This window comes from Anas acuta, chromosome 5, assembly GCF_963932015.1.
Source record: "Anas acuta chromosome 5, bAnaAcu1.1, whole genome shotgun sequence".
In the NCBI taxonomy this organism is placed as follows: Eukaryota; Metazoa; Chordata; class Aves; order Anseriformes; family Anatidae; genus Anas; species Anas acuta.
The window spans coordinates 15081146-15100814 of record NC_088983.1 but is presented as its reverse complement, the minus strand read 5'-3'; the positions used below and the strand labels follow the sequence as shown (position 1 = coordinate 15100814).

Here is a 19669-nt window from a genome sequence, read left to right as displayed (position 1 = left end):
AATAGGAAACAAAATCATCAGCAGCCTTTGCAAATGTTCAGTAGGAAGTCAGGTCTTAGCTTCTTTCTGTAAATGCCTCAAACAAAGCTTGGTGTTTCCCAAGGAAATAAATATCCCTTAGTTCTCAGATCCTTGAACTTGCTGGCAATGTGGAAAATGTTTGAGAGTCTACATTCGTGGTTCAGGAAACAGGACTTAAAACCATAAGGTATGCTTTGAAATGCAGCAGCAAGCACAAAGTTACTCAAAGCCTCAGCAAAGTAAAGTAATAAACATGATGACTCTGGCTTTCTTGTACAACATTTTTGGAGCTAATTTGAAATTGTGCATTCCCAATGCAACCAAGGGCTTCAAGATCTTAGCCAGCATATTTTAAATGAGGCCCTTCCAATTGGGATGGTCCCAGTGTTGCACTGAACTGCAAAATGATTGACTGCATTTACATCATTAACTTGCAGAGAACACAGATAGCCAACTTAATAAATACAGTAATAAAAGGTCCACAATTCTTGCTACTGTAGTGATCTTGTTATTCCACTGGGGTCACTCCTTACTACTCTGGTTTGCTTAGTATGAGTTAGACCAGTACGTGTCCAAAGACCAGAATAGTGTCAGTCTTGGATGGGATTTGGTGATCTTCTTCTGGTCTTCTTTTGAAGGCGAGTGGGATAATTTTGCTTCCAGCTTTCAGTGCATTGAATGCAAAGGCAAAGTTCTCTCTCTCTCTCTCTTTTTTTTTTTCTTTTTTTTTTTTTCCCCCTTCTTTGCTTCTGCACATCATCCCCATTGGGCTGCTCACAGTACAAGCATAATGAATGCAGTCTCTATCCCTTGCTATTTCCAGCAATGCATGCTCCCCACCCCCACTTAAAAAACATCTTTTCATGTGTGTAGTGCTGTATTTGACAACCTGTCAAATAATCCTCTTGTTCAAAAGTGCCCTTTGTGGGGGGAGACAGGAAAAAAGGAAGATGGAAACTTTTTTTCTTTTTTAATGTTATTAAGAGTTCCAGAAATACCCTAAGCACTTTCGCAGCCTGCCAAAGGCACGCTGAAGCCTGAAGTGTGTGTATTGCCTGCCCTTGCAAGTAGCATGAAAGTGCCTGGAGATTCAAATGTGGAAGATGTCCAAAGGACCCTTTAGGGTAGAGAAACCCCAGCTGAGCACTGTCCTGTTCACCCTGCCTGGAGGAAAACATCTCTGGAGTGAAACAGTCCCAAACTCACACTTGGGTTTCATCTTGGAGGGACTTAGTTGGTTCCCACTCCTAATCCTTGACTAAATTAATGGAATAAAGCATGGTGATCAGGCAGACACCTGGGAATGAGTAGTGAAGCTATTTTCTTTGAGACAGTAGAAAACTTATCAGCCTTTCCCTCCATCCCTCTGTGTCTGTTTCCAGCAGTAAGAATGAAGTGATATGTAAAATACAAGGGGTTACATCAGTTAATTATTTATACACAAATATCTGGAGATTATTTAAGTTACACAAGAAATCAACTCAAAAAAGGAATGTTTTGTGAATGTTTTGTTTGCCTGGAAATAGAGTTGTATGAATGATATTTTAAATTATCTTCAGCTTTTGTTCTTTTAAGAGCACAATAGGATTTGCCTAGTACATTCCTTGCACTGCTCACTTTTGGTTTTGCATTCTAGTAGATGTAAAACAGCAGCCGTGGACTGTCACTTCATCCTCAACTCCATAAATCTCAAAGGAGACTTTATGAATGATTGGTTCTAGTGTCCTGATGCATTAGGAAGACAAAGATGTCAAATTTAGGATATCACCACTACTTCAACATGTCAGTTTTACTATTGCTCTAGCTGTGTTTGCCAGATATATTCAGGAATGCGTTTACGTTTTTATTACTGTGAAATACAAGAAAGTCTATCTCTGTAAGAAATTGTTTGGGCTTATTTGGTTTCACACACATACCCTGTTAAAAAGAGTAATATAAAATAACCTCTTTTTTTTTTTTTCCTGAGCAAAATGATGCTACAGGTAGCACACAACACATATCGTTCATTAATGAAGTCATTTGCTTTAATTACACATGAAAGCTAGCACTCTGGTGCCTCAGCCAGAAAAAGGGAAAGGAAAAACCGGGAGTGGTGGAGACACACTCTAGGCTGTGGCCCGCTATATCATCCTTTGCTTTCTGACAGAGGGTAGTGCAGATGATATGGAATAAAGTTGGTGTCCATGTTTTGTAGGGCAGCCACCTTAAAAGACACCTCTCCACAATAAGTTTTGACCTCAAAGGTTGGTTATTTCTCAGCATTACTTGCAGAGAAGCAGGGGAAGTGCAGGAGAATGTGAAGGCCACGTCTGAAAAAGATGAAGGGAAAGAGAACGAATTCAAGAAGAGAAGGACAAAGGAAGACAAAATGGAAGAGTGAAAGAGGCAGTAGAGGTCTGGGAGGTGGTTTCTCCATTGAGCTGGTCAGACTCTGGAAGCCACAAGCCCATGAGGCTCTATTTTTTTCCCTGGCAGTAAGAATCTGCTCCACATTGTTGAGAGGATGAAATAATGTTTATTTAATTGCATGGCCTCAGTAGGTAAACATTTTTTGGAAGAAGGAATTTATGCAGGGTGGGATTCCAGTTCCCTATTAATGCAGGTGCTGGTATCTGTTTCTATGGTTACAGCTGCAAAGCACAGCTCTCTGCCTCTAAGTTGTTTGTAAGTGTATGAAACTATCTTCTGGGGAGCAGAAATTTCCTGAACTTGCTACCTTCCCTGAGGTAATACCTCTCCTTTAAGAACTGTTCTGAAATAAAGCTAGGGAAAGGCTATTCTTCCATTTTGACAGCGATGGGGGAAAGCATAATTTTCTTACCTGCTGAGTAGATGTATGTGGTATAAATGAGGCATAATGCAGGCAAACAGAAGTGTGTAAGAGCAGGCTTGCTTGTTTGAGTACTCAGCATACCTCATTTTCCCAGGAGTGTTTCTCAGTTAAACTCTTCTGGCCTCCCTCTTACTGTCATTCCTATTCACCTCAAAGTGAAGTGCTGTGGACTGTCTGTGCTGTTCCCTTCCATCCAAGGGATGGTTCAGAGACATGTGGGGTACAGAAATCTGTGAATAAATTCCTTGGATTACCAGAGAGAGGGAAACATAAAAACATAAATATTGGTAGAATTGGTGACAAAGTGATGAAAGCAGCTCACTGAGCCTAGCTTGTTTGTCCAGTGTTTTGGGAACTATACTTTTTCTTTCCAAGTAACTGGTTCCCTGTATATTGGATTAATGGTTCTCTTGTCCTACAACTTTTTTCCAGATCAAACTGGCTTCCAAAAGGAATTCTGTTCCTTTTCAAAGACCTTCTCTGAATGTTGACTTAGAAGTCAGTCACTGAATATCTAGCTTTTGCTTAGGCAAAATATCTAGGCAATTTGCCAACAAGCACAGAAGCTGAAACACTTTCTAAACTGAATTTGAATTGAAAATGCTAGCACACTAAGGCAGTGGGGTTTGGGGTATTTATTTATTTTTTAAATTTATTTATTTTATGGATAAATATACCTTGATATGTGTCTCCAAGTTTCAGAGACTTTCTTGTCTCTGTATTTGCACTAAATCACCAGTAAATAATTATCTGATGTGCTCTTGTATATATAAATTATATATAATTATATAAGTATATATTATATTACATAAATTAAGTTTAATTATCTTGTTTTCAAATCTAATATGGGAATTTGTCATTGTTAGAAGGGGATACGACTATCTAGTCCTCTCCTAATAAGGGTTGTACAGAGTAATCATTAATTCTGTGACTCTAATGATTAAGCTTAGCAAGCAGACACATACGTGCACAATTCCAGCTTAGATGTTTATTGAATGTATATTCTGTAATGTATAGCTGTAATGTATGTAATGTATATCTGTATGTAATGTATATCTGTAATGTATAGCTTAATATGAAAATGTGTACAGAAGAATTTATCTGAACTCAAAGACGGTTAAAAAAAAAAAAAGACAGAGGGAATAGGATTCCAAGATATGAATTAGAATGCGGAAAGACTAAGGTGTGGATTTGAGGGAAACAGAAAATGTGGAGCAAGGAGCCCAGAAAGACAAGCAATTCTGTGCTGTTTGTTACCAAACCATATTTCAACAGCATATTTTTGTAACTTTTGCATCTAAGCCCTTCTCTCCCTTTGTACTTCCAGAGATTTTGAGGTGCACCTGAAATTTCAGACTCATAAAACAGTTTTCTGAGCTTCTACCTCAGAAATCTTTCTGCACAAGAGAGAAGGAGCTTTTGACTGCTGCCTGTATGCTCAGTCTCTTTGATGTCTGCATATCAATGCACGGTAAATGAAGCAATAAGAATATTATCTGAAAGTTTCAACTCTGCTCTCTTCTGCAGTGATGAGAAGACTGTATCCAAATATTTAAGAAAGGGCTTTCTTTTTCTTAAATGCCCTGGAAATTATTACAAAATATATCTGTGTATGTGACACTTGCCAATTGTGCTACTAGCTTATTTCAGTGAAGTTGCAAGAGGAAAAGACAACGTCATTTGAGAGGCAGGTTCATTCTTCTATCTGCCAAAGAGAGTCTTTGGGACCTGGAAAATATTCTTTATCTTCCAAAATTCTGTTTGCCATTATGAAATGGGAGAAGAAAAAGCAATAACTACAACAAAAAATACTTTTCTTGTCCTATTCTTGTTTTATTTTGTATTTTTGAAGATTTTTGCATGTTGGCTTCTTTTAGCTCTGTCTGTCTGTATACAACGTTTAGCATAGGAGGACTGTTATTTATGTGTATCTGGAAGTACTTCCATGAATATTGATGTAGTACTAGGTTCAATAATAGAGATCTCCTCTTGTTTTTTGTTTTTTTTTTTTTTTTTTTTTTTTTTACAAAAGTTAACTAGATTAGATTTATGTTTGCTAAAAACCAAAAACTTTCAAAGTTTATTGTAAATAATCTCTAATGAAAACAAACTGAATGATTATAGTCTAGATTCCCTTCAGAGTGATTTCTTGTGTGTTTGAAACAAATTACAGTGTATTCCCCCCCCCCCCCCCCAAAAAAAAAAGCTGCTTTGCTGCTTCCATTTGTGTAGAATATATCATGATTTAATGAAGACAGCCATCTGCTCCTGAGTAAAATCTTAATTAAGCAATATAGGAATCAGTATAAAATCAGCTATAAAACAGTATTTTATAAGTGTTGCTAGCAATGTATAGCAGTTACTATGTAAAAAGTTTTTTTAAATATGAACAGCTTTCATCATACTTCAATGTACCAATAGGGTTATAAGGCTTCCATTGTGTGTAGCTGATACTGATACCGCAATGTCTCCTTGGTAGAATTTTAGATTTCACAGCCGCAGCTAAAGCCTTGAATTGAGAACTGGTACATCCATCGTATTTTAAACTTATTAGTAGTGTTTTTTGTTTTTTGTTTTTCTGTTTTGTTTTTGTTTCTTTTCTTTCTGTTTTGTTTGTTTTCCTTAGAATCACATTTAACAAATTCTACTGCAATTCAAAGAGCTGAGGTGTTCAACCACTCCCAGGAAAGTAGGGCTCATCACATGTAATGGTTTCTTGGGAAGACAGACACTATCACTCCAAATGCCACCCCCTTCCTCCTTCTTTACCCCAAATTTTGTTCCTGAGCATGATGCCACATGTTATGGTGTGATCATCTCTGTGGTCAGTTTAGGACACCTGTCCTGGCTGTGTCCCCTCCCAACTTCTTGTGCACCCCCAGGCTCCTTGCTGGTAGGGCAGCATAAGAAGCAGAAAAGTCCTTGGCACTTTGTAAGTACTGCTCTGCAACAACTAAAAACATGGGGGTGTTATCATCACTATTTTCATCAAAAGTCCAAAACAATGCATTGTGTGAACATCTATGAAGAAAATTAACTTTATCCCAGCCAAAACCAATGGACGCACAGTTTAATGAAAATAAAAAACCCAATAAGCAGCACCACTGTGCATAAACACCTTTTCACCCCTTTCTGACAAATTTCTTTCTTCCATGTGTGATTCATTTCTTTGCAGTGCTTCTAAAAATTATTAAAAGATAATATGCAAAACAGCAACTACAGCTTGCTTGGCAAAGATATAAAATTTAATATCCATGAGAACTTTGTCTTGCCTTGAAGTTGAAGTAACTGTCCAGATTAAAATAAATAATAATAACAGAAAAATGAAAGAATAGTTACACCTTGGAATTTAGGTAGTCCGCTTATAGATCAACTCCTTGCTTTTTTCAGACCCTACAAAAGGGACACAATGAGACTAAAACCATGAGACATACACTTCTCTTGTTACTTCCCAGTGTCTGCTGAGTGAAAGAGAGACTTGGAATTTCAGAGCTATGGCACCAAGGTTTTTATCTTTTTCTGCCTGTACAGCCTCTGACTTGCAGTGGATGTGGCCATTCCCACTATGGGAAAGCTTCGTGCACCACCTACGTGCTGCCTAAGGCTGTCACAAAACAGCCAGCAGCCAAGACTGGGCATGATAAGGGATCAGGGCATACACACACTTCACATCTTCCATCTTTGTTATCTGAAGTACTTCATCTATGACTCAGATCAAAAGGACTTCTAATATTACTTTTTTTTTTTTTTTTTTTTTTTTTTTTTTTTCCCTGAGCAAGAAATCAGCTACTTCAGTTTAGCCCCTGAATAAAATGTTCCAGTGCTGTGCTCAGATGTGTTGTAAACACTGCAGGGGAATGCTTTTCAAATCAAATGTGAAACTGCTCTTTTCGCTTATACTCTTCAAATTAAACTTCATAGAATATTGGTGGGCTTTATCATTTCAGATATAGACTATGTAACAGCACCTCTTTTAAGGTGAAATCCTCTGGGAAAAGAACTCAATAGATATCCCTTGAGGATGCTATTCTGCTGTCTGTAGAGAGCAGTTGCAGTAAATCTAAGAATCCCTCAATAACTCTCAGCTCAAATTGACTCATTAGATAGATCCCCATCCTCTGTGTTTTGTGCACAGCTGCTTGGCTATGTATGAGAATTTTGAAAGGTAATCAAACCTCTTTCTTTAGGCATTCAGCTGCAGTGGAGGTCAAAAGAGCAGAGTTGCCCATGCTGTTTTCCATGCAGGTGATGAATGGAAGCAGCTGCTTTTGGGGAAGACATTTGCAAGGCCAGAAACAGTGGTCCAAACCAGAATTTCCTATTAATAACTTTTCTCCTGTATTGTTTCCACTGAAGTAATCTGTTCTGCTGATGCAGATACCCTGAATTTCTATTTTTTTTTTCCTTTCTTCTTTCTAGTCCTCAAAATCAGACAAAATATAGGTAGTCATGTTTACCTGGCCCATCCAGCTCTCACTTTGTGACCTCTTTCCATCATATTCCTAGACCTCTACCATCCTGTCCTGAGGCTGTGACTGCTTGATTCCTTGGATATTCTCCTTTACTGATTTAAGATAGTCTTGGCAGCTCTGAAGAAGCTCTTTAGTTTGCTGTTGCTCCATGTTCATATTTATAAAGATGTTGGGTGTATTTCAGGTATCACTTTATAGAAATTTAGTATGCATCTGACTCTTTTCCTTCGTAAATAACTTTCAGTGTGGTTAATAGAACTGTGTCTTTCTACTATAATGCAGGCCTGTCTCTGGTCAGTTGACTCTGTCCATTCGTTCTCCTCTCTGAACAGAGTTTCCAAATTTCCAAGGTATTTTTAAACAAAGGGGTTTAGATGCATCCATAGTAGAATAGAAGAGATATCAAGGTCACTTCTTTGAACAGCTGAGGACCTTCTCATTACCTCAGCAGCTGTACTTATGACCAACAGAGGGACATCCCTTTGTGATGGGAAACAACTCCAGAAGGGCAGGAGGTCCCCAGGGCTCCTCAAGGTGCTATCTGAGCTTGTACCTGTTGAGGAAGCCACTGTCCCCTGGTTTTACCAGGCTGTGCTGGGCCAGGGCCTGCTAGGCTCTTAGGCTGCCTGCCCTCTCTGCCTTTCCTCAGCAAGTCCATGCCTCCACTCACTCCCTCCTCCCTTGTTTTTGCTATGTGCGCCCACTTTGTGTGAAAGGCTACCATCGTGTACTGGCAGGCTGCAGAGGTCTAGCAGTCAAATTTCACTACCGACATGTCTTGCTTGATAGGTCTCTATTAGGGATGGGATATGGTTTTGTTAAGGACAGACCTAGTGGGCATTACAGTAGTGTCCTCATAATCTGCTGCTGGCAGACCCTCTTTTGTCTTCTCTTTCTTAGTCATGGGGAAGGACTTTGTATCTTCAGGGCTTTATTAGGACTTCTGTGGTCTTTGCAATTTAGTTAGGTCTGTTCCTATAATTACAATTTAGTCGTCAGATTTGAACTGTTTTATCGTAGCACTAGAGAAATACAAAAATTATCTAAATGATACTTCCCTTGTTGCTATCATTTCTTTGTTCAATGTTAACAGTGAAGTTTTGTTACATAGAGCTCCTGACCTGAAAAGTCTGTGTCTGAGTGATGGAAGAACCAAGTGATATCCTAAAAGGAGTGCTAACAGGATGTGATGTGGCTGTTTCTCTGAGAAGAATTAGTCCTTGGTTTGGGCAGATGGTGCAGAGGCTGGTTTTATATATGAGGAAGCAGGGGCAGGTACTGATGGTGGAATGGAACTGTAACTTGGGCAAGCCTTGGATCCTGGGAAAAAGAAATTGTTTAGACATGGCTAGCAAGAATGAGAGATACTGGGAAATGTGGTGAGAGAAGATTGCTGCAGAAGTCAGTTATCTGTGAAAGCCATAATGCAAATTTTAGACTTGATGCTTTAAAGATCAAACTTTTTTTCTTTTTGCCTGCCATTCCCCTAATAGCATTCCTCTGAGAGTATGTTCTGTTTTCAGTGGGACTACCAACATGTATTGCTTCAGGCAAAATCTAAACCTCATAGTTGAGGTTCCATATCAATGACTTCTGCAGTTGAACTTGTACAGATTAGTGATTATTCTAGTTCTTATCTATATTTGTTGCAATTAGATCACTCTGCTATGAGTCTATAAAAATAACATAATTTAAAACTGGATCAAGTGGCTATTTGCAGTATACATCTTTTGAAGGAGACATCTTTATTGTGTATGTCTTTTATTTGCAAATGATGAGAAGGTTTTTGAGACATGAAAGACAGCCTAAATGTCAATTTTTGCAGCTCAAAATATGAGGAAATGTATATTTATTGAGCAATTTTACCTGACATCTGCTGGACTGTGATTGATAATTTGTGCTGAGATCAATAGAAATGTCCTGTAATTATAGTGTTAGTTTGCCTGTGAAACCAGGTCTGGCTTCAGGACTGAAGAGAGAAAGAAGGTGCCCACATATCACTCTTGGCATTTTCTCAGAAGTATTGCTGCCTCACTAGCTCACCTATCAAGCATGGTGAATTGCATTTCTTCTCATTGATTACTAGCTTTTCCGTGCAGCTGAAGGCATTGCCAGCTATTCCCTGACATGATGTAAAATCTGCTGAATGCTTTGGCAGGTACATTGTGTTAAGAAATTGTATCTTTAAAGTGCCATTAAGCAGATGTTATTAATGTAGATTTTTTATCTCATCTCTGAACTGGCAATATCTGTGTTTTAATATGTACATATGCATCAAAGTAGACATGTCTTTATACCAATATTTTTCTATATTGTAATGATACGCAGTTTTGGACAGAGTATTTGTAAATGATTTTGAAAAGAGTTGGCTGAGAGAATGATTTTATTTATCACTGTCACGAATCTTTAAAATCCACAGGGAGGGTGTTTCAGCCAATAGCGTTATAATTTTGAACACCTCTTTTGACCGGGCTTTGAAAATCACGCTCTCTCCCTGAATACCCTGAGGGTTACATGTCCCCTTGTCAAAGATGGCATGGTCGTTATTCACTCATATAGTGCCAGTAGCATTCAGAGGCAGTAATGGTCTTGTAGTGATCCATGTTATTAGATTTCAGTGGAATGACAACAGTTTACCAAATGCCACTTCCTATATCAGGAAGGGCAAGCAAATTAACTTGTCCTGTCAGCCTCAGCACCAGCATGCATACATGCTTCCTGGAACATCAGAGGCATGAAAATTATCAGGGCTATTTCTGATTCATCTCCCCTTGAAATCAAAACAGGTATTTATGGAGAAAATACTTGGGTATTCACTGGTTCATTCATATCACACAAGGGCTTCTGTATGGGACTCAGCTCGTGAGGCATACACATGAAACCAGTCCAGAGATTCCCTTCTCTAGAGCATTGGGGCATTTGTTACATGCTGGCTGATTGATTCACTCAGGTCACTGGACATGTTCGTTTTCTCTTGCAGGTGATAAGTCCTGGCGCAAAGCGCGGCTGGTTGGATCTGGGCAGTGGTTGGAACCCGCAACGGGGGTCTATGTAGAAAAGGGCCGGGTGCCCTCTCTTGGTCAACTTCACAATAGCATCCAAAACCGAGACTGAAGTAGCATATGGGAATGAAACAACCCGATTGCTTCAGTAATGGAACGAGGCTTAAATGCTTGTGACCAAATTAAGAAAAATGTTTATTTAAATGCAGGCCTAGGAGCTACAGATAAGAATCTAATCCCACAGTGCTTCTCTAGCTTTGGGTGAGAAATGGTATCCCACCCCAACAGCGGGACTAATAGACCTCTCTACTGTTCCTTAGGTACTGATAATAGCTACAAGTGAACAAGGCAACATTCCTTAGCTTGGTGTTGTTACAGTCTTTCCTGTTTGTCTTATGTCATTTATCACAGCTGTGTTTTGTCATGTAATTTGCATTTTGATGAAACACTGCGACTAGTTATTTCAACATGTTAGCAGTTGAGTGAAAGATGTGGCATTGAAGCATCATTCATGCATGCCAATGTGAGTGCTTTAGTAAGGCTCATTGGAGACCCCCTTAAATTTGTAAGGTTATTCATTTTATCAGCAACCCAACATGCCAGTTCAGAAAATACAATATGGAAATCTTTTAGTAGAAGAGCATGTTCTGATAGTAAACAGTCATTTATCTATGTGTAAGATAAATGGTCACTGAGACTGTATTTAACTTTTGAATGAAAATACCGATTAAATAAAAAGAATGTTTGATCAACCTTTTGTTGGTCAGATAAGAATGCCTGTGATAACTAGCAAAGCTGCAGTGTAGCGAAGGAGACTTCATCTACAGAAAGTCCTTGTCATACTAATAAATGAAGGCATTCTACAAAGGATTTAAAATATGTTTATGGGACTCATAGAAAAATGGATTTTTTTTTTTTTTATTTTTGCTGAAGACCAGCCCTAGCTATTGACTGTGATTGAACTCAGCTTTTTTAAACTTGCCAAGGTTGTAGCCCTATCCTTTTCCTGAGCAAGTTATCTTGGCAATTTATTGATGGGTAAAGGGAACATGGGCTGGAGCAAAACTGGTTCTGTGTACTGAAGTTGTAACCTGCTGCTGTTCCAGGCAAGTTACCTCCTGGTGAGATAAGAAAACAGAAAGTTAAGTAGCAAACAGAATGTTAGAAGTTGAACTTATGCGCTCTATTTCTAGCTCTGCTATGGGCTTGCTATGCGACTTTAAAGATATCATCAAATCTCCTAACTAATATAGTTGTTATCTGAAAATAAAAAACTCTCTCAGGGATGTTTCTACATTCATACGTAAGCTGAGTTTTATCAAACACCCTTAAATGCCTACTAAAAGGGCACTATTTAAAGCTTTGTTACTGCTTTGCTGGCAAATTGTTGTGCGGCACTGATAAAGATATAGGGCTTGCCATCACAGGATATCCCATACTAGTGGGATGATGTTTGCATTTACATGGGTATGATTCATATTAAATTATTCACTATAGGTGAAACTCTGGTGCTCTGTTAGGGATGAAACACAAAGCACCTGTATGCGAGTCTTTTGAAGAAGTGCATGACTTTGGGTGAATTTCCCCAGGATGAGAAGACAGAAGGATTCAGAACAATCTTTAGGCTGAACAGAACATATCTGGAGGCAGAATGCAGAACTTGTAGCTTTGGACAGCCATGTGAATGAAGACAGAAGAGAAAGATGGGCCACAGTGATAAAAGGGGAGATAACACCTGAGATATCTGAAGGGTCCAGGGAGGAGTGGTAAGCCATGGATCAGAATCAGTTGTAGTGCTTCACTTTTAATATGAGCTTAACTCAGAGCCCTTGACATTCTTTGCAGATGGTGCTGCAAGTGGTTTAGTGGACCTTATTGTAAACCAATTCTTGTTCTTCTACTAATTAAAACCAGAATGCATTTAATATTGAAATGCAAAATACTCCTATCATTTACTTGCATTCTTCTACTTGAGTTAGCAAGTCAAAACATCCGTACGTGAAATGGGACTGCAATATGCTCAGGCAGTATATATACAACAGTCATCGATCAGACAAAATATTTCCTGAGACGCATGATAAAAAGCAAGCCATTAAAAGCCTTAGTGCCCAGAACAGACTGTGCAGATTACCCACCCAGGCTATCTACTGCCATTCCGTATGGAGCTTTTTAGTTTATAAACAACAGTGGACACAGTGTTAGGTTTTCATGTGCTTTTATTACTAATTAACAAAAACAGGACCGACATTTGAACATCCGCCCTATGTTTCCAAATGTAGGTGCTTTTGAGGCACGTAGAATTGACTCTCCTCAAGGCTATACCTCATTAGTTTACTGATGTTGCATATCTGTGTATCTCCTGGAATGGAGTAGGTGTTTTACACACAAATGAAAGATGTGGGTGGAGGAGGGAAGAGGGCTGAATTGTTCACTTTCCTGCACTGCAGCTACTGTAATCTTGTGAGCCATGTCCAAGTGAATGTAAAAGACCATAAGCAAAGTTTGGAGCTGGTATAAATTAGTTAAGTCCTGTTGAAGTTGACAAATGTATCCTGGGCAGCTTCTGTGAAGAGTTAGTCCTGCCTTATATTTGCTGTTGTGAACAAATGTAAAGAATCAGGCCTGAGGTCTCAGGTCTTGTTTACACATACTAAAAAGCCATAGGAAAACAGGGGAAAATGACATGTAAGTAGAAGTCTTAAAATATTTTGAGATGAACAGATTCGTAGAGAAGTATACAGGTAACTTAACTGCACTGAGGCAGACAGATTTCAGATGTCCTCTTGGTGAGGACAGAAAATCAGGGGCACAGAAGGATTCCTGTTCCAAGCTGTTAACTGCCTCTTTTCTTTTTTTTTTTTTTTTTTTTTGATATTTCATGGGAAACCTAGGTTGGGAATAAAACTCTCAGTCTATTTGACAACTCCATGGGTTAAAGCACAGTGCAAATGCTAGGAAAATACCACATGGAAAAACGAAATGCAGTTTCTGAGTAATTAATCGCTCAGCACTGGTAAAGCAATGTAACCATTTATTAAAATAGACAAGGCTTTGTGTGCGATTCACAGCTGAATTGTCTGCTAATTAAGAAAGCACTAATATTCATTTAGATAATAGTCTTGTCAATAGTTGTGGGTAAAAGGAAGCAAAATTTTATAAACTGAAAGAAAATGGGATGGATGGCTTCTGGATATTGAAATCTGAAAAAAAAAAAAAAAATCTGAGGTTGAGAGATATTGTTACTGAATGGTACCAGACGCTTCCTGTCGAGTGATTACATTCTATTAGACACCTGCCAGGACACTTTTCTCTCATCACTCATCATTATAATCAGTCATGGTTTTATATTGTATCTAATAACATGCTCTAGGGAATACTTAAGCATGTTGTGAGGGAATAAAGACAATGGGAATAAAAATATGACTGTATTATGTTGCTTGTTTACCTACTGCAAGAAATTTCTGTATCTATAATGTGGTATAAAAATAATTTTCAAATGTCTGTGGGAATCTCATTTTCATAAAAATCAGTGAGGGACAGTCCAAATGCCAGATGGGGTTTGGGCTATATCCAGTAAAGGGCTTGGGTGTTGCAGACAATACCTGGTGAATTATATGGCTGGCAGAGTGGGACTCAGAGAGGTTTGCCTGGGGAGATAGGGCAATCCAAAATGAAATACAGAGTTGGGATGCCCTACTAGTAACAGTAAGTGCAGGGACGTTCTGTAATACATCCTAATTTATAGGGCATCCTAATGTCTTATGTCTTAGGGATGCCTGTGTGCCTAAAACATCTGGGCTTTGCCTAGTACGTCTGAGTTCTTCAGGTCTAACAGGTACATTGCACAACCTTAGCCAGATATCACCTTGATCTGAGGATATCAGACAGAAAATTATTTTTATTTAGGGTGGCTTTTTTTTTTTTTTTTTTTTTCCCCTGACATACCCCACAGTGTTTTCTGACAAAGATTTCCCTTTTCTCTGTGCCAGAAAAGTCTACACACTTTTTCTGTGAACCTTAGGGGTAACCTTTTGCATATCTAATCTTAGAGATCTATGATGTAAAGTTCTGCTTCTCAGTCAATCATTAATAGTCCCTGTATGATCAATGTAGATGAACAGGACTCTTTTGAGTGAAGTTTTACTGTACTGTAAAACAGAAGGGCAAAATAGAAGAATCACAGAACTGTAGGGGTTGGAAGGGACCTCGAAAGATCATCGGGTCCAACCCCCCTGCCAGAGCAGGCTGTCCAGACAGGCCTTGAATATCTCCAGAGAAGGAGACTCTACAACCTCCCTAGGCAGCTTGTTCCAATGCTCTGTCACCCTCACCGTGAAGATGTTCTTTCGCATGTCAGTGCGGAACTTCCTGTGCTCTAACTTGCAGCCATTGCCCCTTGTCCTATCCCCACAAACCACTGAGAAGAGGTTGGCTACATCCTTCTGTCCCCTACCCCTCAGATATTTATGTACATTGAGGAGATCCCCTCTCAGTCTTTTCTTCTCCAGGCTGAACAGACCCAGGTCTCTGCCTTTCTTCATAGGGAAGATGCTCCAGGCCCCATATCATCTTTGTGGCCCTCCACTGGACTCTTTCCAGGAGATCCATGTCTTTCTTGTACCTGGGAGCCCAGAACTGGATACAGTACTCCAGGTGAGGCCTGAGCAGGGCAGAGTAGAGGGGCAGGATCACCTCCCTTGACCTGCTGGCCACGTTCCTTTTAATGCACGCCAGGATCCCATTAGCCCTCTTGGCCACAAGGACACAGTGCTGGCTCATGGTCAACCTGTTGTCCACCAGGACCCCCAGGTCCTTCTCCTCAGAGCTCCTCTCCAGCAGGTCGTCCCCCAGCCTGTACTGATACTTCGGGTTGTTCCTTCCCAGGTGCAGGACTCTGCACTTGCTCTTATTAAATCTCACAGAATCACAGAATTTCTAGGTTGGAAGAGACCTCAAGATCATCGAGTCCAACCTCTGACCTAACACTAACAGTCCCCACTAAACCATATCCCTAAGCTCTACATCTAAATGTCTTTTGAAGACTTCCAGGGATGGTGACTCCACCACCTCCCTGGGCAGCCTGTTCCAGTGCCTAACAACCCTTTCAGTAAAGAAGTTCTTCCTAACATCTAACCTAAAACTCCCCTGGCACAACTTAAGCCCATTCCCCCTCGTTCTGTCACCAGGCATGTGGGAGAACAGGCCAACCCCCACCTCACTACAGCCTCCTTTAAGGTATCTGTAGAGAGCGATAAGGTCGCCCCTGAGCCTCCTCTTCTCCAGGCTGAACAAGCCCAGCTCCTTCAGCCGCTCCTCATAGGGCTTGTTCTCCAGGCCCCTCACCAGCTTCATCGCCCTTCTCTGGACCCGCTCAAGCACCTCGATGTCCTTCTTGTAGCGAGGGGCCCAAATTTTGTTTGGTTTCTTCCTGCCCATGTAGAATCCTGCCTAAAAATATTAATTCCTCTCCTGCACGAATCTTAAGGTAACTAGCTCAAGGTACACTTTTAGAGAGATGTGTAGATATCAGTGACCTTCAAACTCTACATTCCATTGTAAATTTCAAAGTCTCCCACAATAGAAAGTCAGTGGAGGAATTAGTATAGAGTGAGAAATGGTCATGTCTCCTTCTTTCCTCCTACTTCTCCATCTCAGACTTCTCCTTCCAAAATTACAGGAATTGTACTTAGTTGTAATCTGTTGTGTTTTTATGATCAGAAAATCAGTTGTGTTTTGTTACTGGACTTTTTGCAAGTCTCAGTCTGGAGGCTTACATATCTTCTGTTTTGCTTTCTTGAAAGTCTTGTGCTGAGAGCAAGGATCATTGTATCTCACATTGAATTACAGTGCCTTTTCTGGGAAGCTTTTTGTATGTTTGCAGTATTTCCCTTCTCTGAAGTTTGTTGTTGTGTTACTTGTATTTGGAGTATTTTTGCTCTTGAAAATAATGAGCATAGTTAGTATGATGGTGGAGGAGCTGGTATTCACGTAGTTTGCAGTCCTTCTTTGCTGCTTCTCCATATCTGCTTTCAGTCTGCATTCAGAATTTTCCGGATTCAGGGAGTTGTTCCTTGTGGGCTGAGTGAACTTAGTTCATTGAGTGTGATACTGATTGGTAAGATGTGACTTTTACAAATGCAATTACGAGTTAACTTGGCTCTAAAACATTTTAGCTGGTAGCTAAGGGTTTTAATTTTCAGTTTTCTTAATAGAGAGCTGTAATGATTTGTTAAGAAATGCTGGAACTCTTGGAAACCCATAAGGTTTATGAAGTAAACCCCCCAATGAAAGGAAATAAACTAGTTGCTGAAAAGCTGGGTCAAAGAGGGGACTTGATCTAACTTTAATTCAAATAGTATTTTGAATTAATATGTTGCCTTTATCATCAAAATGTTATATGTACTGGTAGAGAGATTTCAGTCTGGAATGCCTATTAATACTACATAGCTTTAGATTGTGTTACTTCAGGTCTAAGCAACTTTTCAAGCTGAAACAGTTTTGTATTTGGTAGTTATATATAGTAGATAGTTGTGTTTTATAAATAGTAAAACACCTTAAAACCAAAATAACTTGTGTGCCCAATCCAATCTTTATGATATAGTTCTAAAGAGTATAACGTGAACCAAATCCCAGGATGTGCTGTTTATGGACTGGACCTTTTGGAGGATCAATATACATCTACATATATATATATATATATCTCACAGTTTTCATTTTCAGGTCCTTTCCAATGACCACCTACATAATCACCTGTTGTCAATCTGTTAACAATTTCTATGTAATATAGTACATTATTAATGAGATATAACAGATAACAACAGGTAACTTGCAGATATCCCTTTGGTGAGAAACTGCTATTTGCCATGTTTATTCCAATAAAAAGTCACTCATTTTGTTTTTGTTTGCAATGTTGAAGCTGAGGAATGAAATTTCTCCTGATTGTTTATTTTTCAACTTTATACTAAATCAGGAGGGAGAAGCTGAGTCCTCTCAACCTTGTAGTGATAACTACAAGGACGTCTGAATCCAGAGATGAAGTCTGCTTATCTATAACTGCCCTGGATGATTTTTGATTACTAATGCTGGTGATTTTGACAGCCATGTGAATTATACATTGCATAACTGATGGCCCTAGACTAAACACAAAGGAGGTAATTTGCTCAAGGTGATTAACATCGACATCTTAAAGAGAGAGTCCTTAGAATGAATTCAGCCATGGATTCATGTAAGGGCTATCTATTGCTATTTATTATATGTAATTTCAATCTCTCTCTTACACACACATGTCTTTTAAATGTTTTAACAGTCTTTGTCTTAAACATTACAGAGGACCTATCTAAACATTGTCATGACATTCAAGATCTTGCTAGGGAAAATGTACTATCCAAAGACAGAAAGAATCAGACTGATGATGATATTATGATTGTTCATAACAGTAAAATTGTCAGGCATAGGTTTACCAAAGTCATGGGGACAAAGTTTAGGCCAATAAAAAGTGCACTGGATTAAGGCATTCTTGTGTTCAAATCATTCTCTTCATCTTATACTTGATCATGTTTATGTTAGATTTGGAAGTTCTTGGATCTTTCTATGCCTCTCTATAGTGATATATCTCTCTGTAGTTCTTATAATAAACCTTAGTGATACTAATGCACCATAAAAGTCTGATTTTATGACATTCTGAAATTTACTTTGATTAGTGACATGAATGAGCATCTAATTTATAGCAAAACTCAACCAAATTTCCTAACAGTTTATTCTGTGAAAGAACAAAACTTTACTAAGTCTTTGAGACTCACTTGGTTCCTTTCCCAACCTTTAACTCTAGTTAGGTTCATCAAAGTTTTTAGGAAATATGGTGACATTCTGATGAAACAGGTCAGAGCTGCAATATGACATGAAGTTTGACCTTGTTTTATTTTATAACTTAGGACATTCTTAATCAATAGCCCAGTCACTTTTAAAAGTAAGAGGAATGACTGCAGATGATTTAAAGATGAGCATTAAGACAAAAATAAATAAACAAATAAATTTCATTACCCTGACTCTGAAAATATTCTGGAAACTGATGAAGCTTTCAGTAGCAGGGGAGTAAGATATTAATGTTAAACTGAAAATGTCATGTCAGTGTCAGATTTATTCTCTTTTGAGAGATCTCACAATGGTGTGGAAAAGCAGAATAAGGAAGGGGTGAGAGGAAGACATCTTCATCCAGAAAGAAGTTTCTAGCCAGTAGACTTTTGTCTAGGATGTTGTTGAACACAGAACAACTGAATCAGTGGAAGTTGCACAGAAACTTGGGTGTCTCTGAACATTAGATGAACACGTACATTGAACACAATCCAAACATATTAATGGAGGAAACAGGCTTGGTGAGGTGGGAATGGGAAGCTGCTATTTAATAGATCAATTCACTGGACTGGAATCTTAATTTTATGGTCTTTATTTTCATTGAAGCACAATTCAGTGGTGGATGATGATGATCCTTATGACACTGAGAAAGTCCTCCTCTATTTACCAGTCATAACCCCTTGAAAAAGAAAGAGAGAGGGGAAAAAAAAAAAAAAAAAGGAGGGGGAGGGAGAAATATAAAAAAGAAGATAGAGAAAAACAAAAGCTTCCCAAAGAACCCATCTCAAAACCAAACTGGTTTAAGAGCAGGGTTGAAGGCTGACTTTCTTTTTGTCTTTTTTTTTGCTTGTTTTTACCACTTGTTAATTCCTTGGCCCAGAGTTGACTGTTACGATACTACATATACAAACGGCTAAACTCTCCACAGAAACCGCAGCTTTTACCTCCCCTCTGGCTTAGCCTTTTTTCATGAGGTTATTATGGGTATGAAAGGTATGAATGTTTTTATTTCTATTACTAAGAACTTTTCCTCTTGTTCACACCTAAAGTAGAAAATAAAGACAAGGAAAACTAGCCAAGCAGTTGTCTCTCTCCCTCTTAAATCACCTTGATGTTTGCTGTACCAAACAGGCTTATTCCCCAGCTTTGCCTGGCTGTTTGGTAGGCTGGTAAAAAGATGAATGATGCTTTAAAAAATGATTTATACAGAGTGAGTTTTCTGAAGAAAATGCTGAAAATGTCTTCTAGTCTGTTTCCTCTTGGATTGCTTAAATTCTTTCTGCTCAGTCCAGCTATTTGGACTGCTGCTCAATCAAGCTCTTTCTTAGAATCCATTTACTTGCAGTATTAAGGCTCTTCCAGGGTCACCTCACTCTATTTTCATGTTCATCCTAAAGGTTTCACCATCTTTTTCTATTTTACTGCAGCTCAAATCTCCATCTAGGCTCCCCATAATTACCTATCCCTTGCTCTTGTGCCTTAGGCTTTGC

At 39.0% G+C, this 19669-nt stretch overlaps 1 protein-coding gene across 12 annotated transcripts in view; it reads left to right on the top strand.

The window, feature by feature from the left end:
• The window catches only part of TUNAR (TCL1 upstream neural differentiation-associated RNA), a 161384-nt gene that overhangs the window by 75271 nt on the left and 66444 nt on the right, over positions 1-19669 (top strand). The window contains exons 3-4 of one of the 12 annotated variants that reach the window (XR_011096889.1): positions 9413-9484; positions 10307-11737. The exons of 10 other annotated variants lie outside the window; for them this stretch is intronic. The gene's annotated coding sequence lies outside the window, so the exon portion shown is untranslated. Of the gene's footprint in view, positions 1-9412; positions 9485-10306; positions 11738-19669 lie in introns of those variants that run through there. One more of the 12 variants, XR_011096886.1, reaches the window with a different exon arrangement.